General features: G+C 38.3%; 1 long non-coding RNA gene across 1 annotated transcript; it reads left to right on the plus strand.

Annotated features, from left to right (window-relative positions):
* The first annotated feature begins 362 nt into the window (after nucleotides 1-362).
* Nucleotides 363-3,792, plus strand: LOC120752224 (uncharacterized). The gene is made up of 3 exons (XR_005700641.2): nucleotides 363-587; nucleotides 1,065-2,369; nucleotides 3,690-3,792. It is a non-coding gene; the product is annotated as an uncharacterized LOC120752224 (long non-coding RNA).
* The last annotated feature ends 2,392 nt before the right edge of the window (nucleotides 3,793-6,184 follow it).

Consider the following 6,184-nt stretch of genomic DNA (forward strand, 5'->3'; position numbering starts at 1 on the left):
CTTATGGAAAATAAAAGTTAAAAGTAGCATTTGATTCACTTATCTGATGTGCTTGGAAAGAGACAACATTTATCAGTTCATATTACAGTTAGTTATTGGCTTTCTTCAGTGGAGTGGCATTTTGTGGTAGTTACTAGAGCCGTCTTTACAAAAGAAACTTCTTTCTTTTTTTTTTTTTTTCTTGTGGAGGCTTATTTTCCTTAATTAGTCTTCATTAATTTTAAAAAGGAGCTTAATGCAGTGTATGTGAGGCCTCAGCTGTGGTTATAGGAGACAGAAAAGGGTTGGTAATTGCCTGCCTTTTTTGTTTCACTGCTGCTGAAGGTGAAAAGATATAAGGCTATAACTTCTAATATCTGATCACAGGAAATTCTTGATGCATACCTTTGATTTTGCTGCATGAATCTTCATTACCCTAATATCTGTTGACATACTGTGAATCTGGCACAGAAAAATTTGAACTAACAATGTTAGAATGAATGCTGCGGTTCTAGCTGGAACACTCAGTGTTCATAGTCTTGATTACAGCTATGGAAGGTTTGCCAAATACATCTCGTCGTCATTACGTGGTTTCTTCTTATGTCATGGTAGGTTTTCTATCTCCATTGCACCTAAATACTGGAATGGATAACAAGGAACACCCAATACCACTTCATGAAATAATTAACTCCTAGCTGAAATGTGAAATCGTGCAATAAAAATGATTGAATTGCAAATTTTGATGCACCCTCTTCTTTCCACCAGAATCTTTGTTAGGGACTTTTAATTCTCTTTAATTTTCCTCTGGAAGGGGGAGGGAAGTGGGAGGTTGCACTTCAGCTTCTGTTTTGCCATGGGGCTCATCATACTAAAATCAAGTGGGTGATTTCAGTAGAAAGCTCTTTGATTATGCAACATGAAATAATGTAACAGTACAATTGCTTCAAATTCATGAAATTATTTTAATTAAGCCATGGTAATACTAGCCTTTAAAGTGTCCAAAAAAAAAAACCCCAATGATTTTATGCAAATTAGGAAAATGAAATAAAACATGTTCTTATATTTTATCTGATTTTTCTCCCTAGGCATTCTGGAGTCCATTGTTACCTGAAATTGCTGTGACTACAAGACTAGCAGAATGAGGTTCAGGTTATTCATAAGGATCAGCCAAAGAGTACAAAAGAGATGACATTGTGATTAAATGAAGAAAAGTCAAAAAGTGTGAAAAACTTTATATGGAAACTAGTAGCAAATTTTAGAGGTTTACAGATACTTTTTCTGATGTTTGCTAACTATAATGAGGTTGAAGATATAGCCACTCTACATAAAGCTGAAATTTCAAGATGACACAATAAGATCCATTTTTTTTTCTGGGAAAATAATTTTTAAAAATCCCAGAAGATTAAATAAACCAGCTGCGATACACATCCTGTGGCAAGAGAGAGACAATTCAGCATGCAGACAGTTTATTTCTTACATTTCTCCCAAGGAGATCGATTCCTTTCTGGAAAGGGTGTAGTGCTATGGCTGGAGCTTGCAGTGCCATGGACATTGGGGTTTTTTTAGAGATCCTTGGAGTAGCTGCATAAAAATTACTATTTATATAGGTTGTAATGTTACTTCTGTGCCAGTAGTGCTATATTATACAGCTAAACATCCTGACATGTAATACCAGAGAGTACAGAAAGGTACAGAGTGAAAGTACCAGCCATTTCTAATTTGTGTTAATATCATAAAGACAGAATATTTGACAGAAAAAAAGCCAACTGAAACTACTCAGTACCCATGAGCATCACTATTTATTAAGCTAACACTTTTCTCATTCACTACCATGTGTAAAAAAAAATGCATTTATTAATGTCAAAAAAACATTCCATCTGTTATCAGGGATTTTTTTTCCAAGTATCTGAATGCCTGTGACATTGCAAAAATGTATTATGTTTTATAAATCCTATTACTGTTTCATACAGAGGACTGTGGAAAGGCTACTGTTTTGCTAGAGGCTACCAAATATTGCTTTCTGTGTTATAATTCACAGTAATTTGAAATAATGATGACATTTGGCTTTGGAATGTACTTTTCTTTAGGCGACCAGAATTTTTATGGTGCACTTGATAGATGCTAGTATAAGAAAAGAAAAAGCAATGATCACTGTATGATTTATTTTTGCTACAGGTGAACCCTGCAATTTAGCTCTTGTCAGCATGCAAATTGAAGTTGTCTTATGCTATTTAGCTTGGTTAGATAGCACTAATGTGATTGCTTATGCACCTTCTGTTTCATGGACTTGAAGTGCTCATTTGAGGCTCATCAGCAATAAGCTATCTTTGGTGACAGCTACTGTAAATGTACTCTGGAGAAACTGATTTAAGAAACTAGAGCTTTTCAAGGTAAGTGTTTTGTGGTGTTTCATTCCAGTCCTCTGTGAATTCTCAGAATCCTATTTAAAGATCACTCTGTGCAAAGTTTGTGGGCTGCTACCTCTCAAGTTAATTCTCATCTTGCTGCAAACAAATATGGCCTTGGGAAGAGTGAAACAAAACATTTGCCAGGGATTCAATCTTTAGTGAAAAAAACTCCAAGCCTGTGTTAGAGAAGTTCATTACTTTGCATTATGAAATCCATTACATTTAAAATTATGTTTAAAAATTCAGTTTTGGACACTGTTAGGGTTTTCTTACCGAAAGGCAATGAGTTTCTCTCAAGCTTCAGACACTCAGCCTTCTCAATCAAATGAATTTTTTTCTTTTACCCATGAGGATAGTGTTCTCTCTCTCTTTGTCTCTTCTCTTTTAGTTGTAATTTTAGGTCCAAAGCTATGGATGGCCAGGATATCTGTTGCCTTAGCCCTGGTCTCTGGAAGGTGTTGTCACACTTTGCTGGGGTCACTCTGGCTAGCTCCAGACCCTGTGTGACGGCAGGAGTGGGGAACAGCATTCCCTCAGCAAAGCCTTAGGAGACACCAAACCTTAGGAGCCAAGGCTCACAAGCTCCTGCTTCCTTAGTGCCCTCTGGGACAGAGGCAAAAGACGAGAGGAGGCTTTTCTCCTGGGATAAAGCCACAAGGTTTATTGTCTAAGGGAATCCAAGGGCGAAGAGCACTGAACACAGGAGCGAGGGGATTGTAAACTAAGGGTGTGGTAGGGGTGGATACAAACCAACAACTAATGGGGTACAACCATGGGAGGAGTAAAGGGAGGAGAACAAAGCTTGGGAACCAACCGATGCACAGGGTAGGAGGGACTGTATTCTTGCATCCAATAGAGCCTCGAAGTAGGGTTGATAAACAGTGAACATTCTGGATAGAGGGGCAGAGATAACAGTGACAGACAGGGAGGATTTGGGAGTGATGGGAAGGGTTTAGATGACAGGCAGGGAAGGTGTGGAAAGGGAGGAGGAGTGTGGACTTATAAGGGAGCAAAGGGGGGGATACAAATGCTAGGGGTAAACCATCAACATAGGGAACATGGGGGAAACAGATCAAACCAATTAGTGAAATACAACAGGGAGGGATGATGTTCCCCTCCCTCCTCTAAATGTTGCTGATGGAGTGAATGGGCTGAACAGTTTTTTATTGGATCCAGTGTTAGTCAGAATTCAAAAGTTCCTGTTCATCATAAAATTCTAAAATTCTGAATATTTCCTAACTTTTCAGGAAAAATAAAGCATATATTGAGGTTTGGGATTTTGTTGTTGTTTTGTTTTTTTAGGGCAGCCTACTGGTATTGTCAGGAGCTGGGAGTCCTGATGACATGAGGAACAACAAATGAGTGAGGGACCTTGCAACCCCAGCTTAACCCAAAAGATATTCAGCCTTCTAGATGGGAAGGGGATGGGAGGGGAAGCCAGCTTGATCTGGGTTTTGCAAGTCTCCCAGACACCTTGCTACACAGCTCTTCTAATATCAGGCTTCCAAACACTGTGGCAGTTGGGGTTTTGCCACAAACCGAGCAGAAACTTGTGATTTCCCACAGGAGGGCATGGAACATTGTGGGGCTGCTCTGGAAGCAGGGAAAGCCATGCCAGCCAGCATCTGTGAGGCAATGCACTGGAAGAAGCTGTGACAGATTTCCAGCCAAACTTTGCATGTAGTTCAGTGAGAGCTTTTGGGAATCATTGTTTTGAACAAGCTAGCCTCTTCCACATATCACAGAAGCAGTGAGGAAATTCTCCACCAGCTCTTGTAGACCAGAGACCTCTCTAAGGTCCCACAGGTTTGGACTTGTCATCCCTTATGCTTGAGGTTCACCCAAGCTACATGGCTGTGGGAAAAACATTCAGTAGTGAAATATCAACAGTCAGTGGTGAAAAATAAGGGTTTTTGTGGGAAAAAAAATCAACTTCACCAAAGCGACACTGGAGAAGATACAAGTGACTGAACACTTGGAAGGCTGGGACTCTGGCATTTTGAAAATTCTGGTTTCTGCCTCATTTGTATTGGACCCAGATGGTGTGGCTGATGTTTTCCAGTTTCTAGCCAATTCAGGGACTTAGTAGAAATCTGCCGGTTGCTTAAACTGTAAGGAGAGCAAATGATAAATCGTGTGGAGGGAGCAGCACACTGAACACTTGGCAGGTATTTCTCTGTCTCTTTTATGCTGGAATTTACCCACATTGTTTTCCAAGAAAATTGTAGCTCGAGGTGAAGTCAGTTCCTGTTCTTGGAGCTGCAGAAGCTCAAGAATCACGAATGCTGCTTAGCTGAGGCACACAGCCAAGTACATGCTTGACCTCTCCTCTGGGTGCACCCAAAACCAGAGTGATGCTTATTTTGGATGTTCCACTGTGTTATGGCAGGAGACAAGCATGTTTGCAAAATATCTGGAAACTGTGGCTATTTCATTTATCTACATTTCTTAAAGGAGCATATATCATATTTATTTCCTCCCCCATATATATAAAAATTCATATGATAACATGTTTCATATCTTAGTTTTTCCTGATAGTAGAGCCTGACTCACTCCCTATTCATCACAAGGTCAAAGGCAGTGCATAAGATAGGTCTCATCAACAAATTAATAAATCACTAGATTTGGGACACAATAATATCCACAGATACCTCTAAACCACAGCGATAGGATGTAATTTATGGTGTTAAATGACCAAGATTGTCTTTTCTTCATAGCTGGGAACATTTCTCACAAACTGTACATCTCGTTAACTTGGATCCAACATCCAATGACAGCTTTATAACTTTATGGAAGCTGTGGGACAGAAGGCAATATTTGGTCTGAAATAATTAGTATATGGTTTATAAATAAGAAAAGTGTGTTTCTTAGACTCTGTCTAATCCAATCCAAGTTTGTCCTTCTAAATGTGTTTGTAGCAGACAAAACTCATATAAAAGATTATGGGCTATTGGCTTCAGTTTAGGTAGTAAGGAAACCTGGTTGCTTTAATTTAGCCAGTCCAGTAATGTTTCAGACATTTCATATTTTTGTAGTGAGCAATGCTAATCAAAATCTTGCAGCTTTTATTCAATTAAACAGTCATTTTCTACATGGTTCACTTCAGATTAGCTACTTCCCTACATCCAAACAAAAAGGTTTCCAAATAAACCATGATTGTTCCAACTGTGAATGAAGTAAAAATTTATATAAATGGTAGCCAGAGTAATTTAGAATGATTTTTTTTATTAGGAGTCTGTGAAGATCATTCTGCCGCATAATTAATAAATTAATTTCTTAAATGTTGACACTGAAAACATAGAAAATATTAATGGAGCAATTTAAAGCCAGAAATACAAGCAATGTGAAATGACCCTTTCTACATGTGTTCAAGACTCATTAAAATTACTTCAGATTTAATTTACCTTCAGTATTAAATTTTGAGTTAAAGTTTTTTAAAAACTGACAAAAATAATACTAAACAAAGTACTTGTTCCTTTCCTATAGTGGTATACATTTGAAGCATCAGTGAAAAAACAATTTTTTAAAAAAATCAGATCTACTATGGTTCAAGGACCCAAACCTAGAAGATTTCTCTTTGGTGTGTACTTTTTGATTTTGTTTTTTTTTTAGGAGGAGCTATACTGGAAGAGGCTTAAAAGAGCCCTTAAGGTTGCTCTGAGTGTCTGTGAGTGTTAAAACACTCACCTATATTGGCAGTGACAGTTCCCCTTTAATCAAGTTGAGGAATATGATATTGATTCACTCCCTGAAGGCTTGCACTCTGCTGAGGGTTCAACAGACATGACTTGTGAGGG

Source organism: Hirundo rustica, chromosome 4 (assembly GCF_015227805.2).
Source record: "Hirundo rustica isolate bHirRus1 chromosome 4, bHirRus1.pri.v3, whole genome shotgun sequence".
Lineage (NCBI taxonomy): Eukaryota > Metazoa > Chordata > Aves > Passeriformes > Hirundinidae > Hirundo > Hirundo rustica.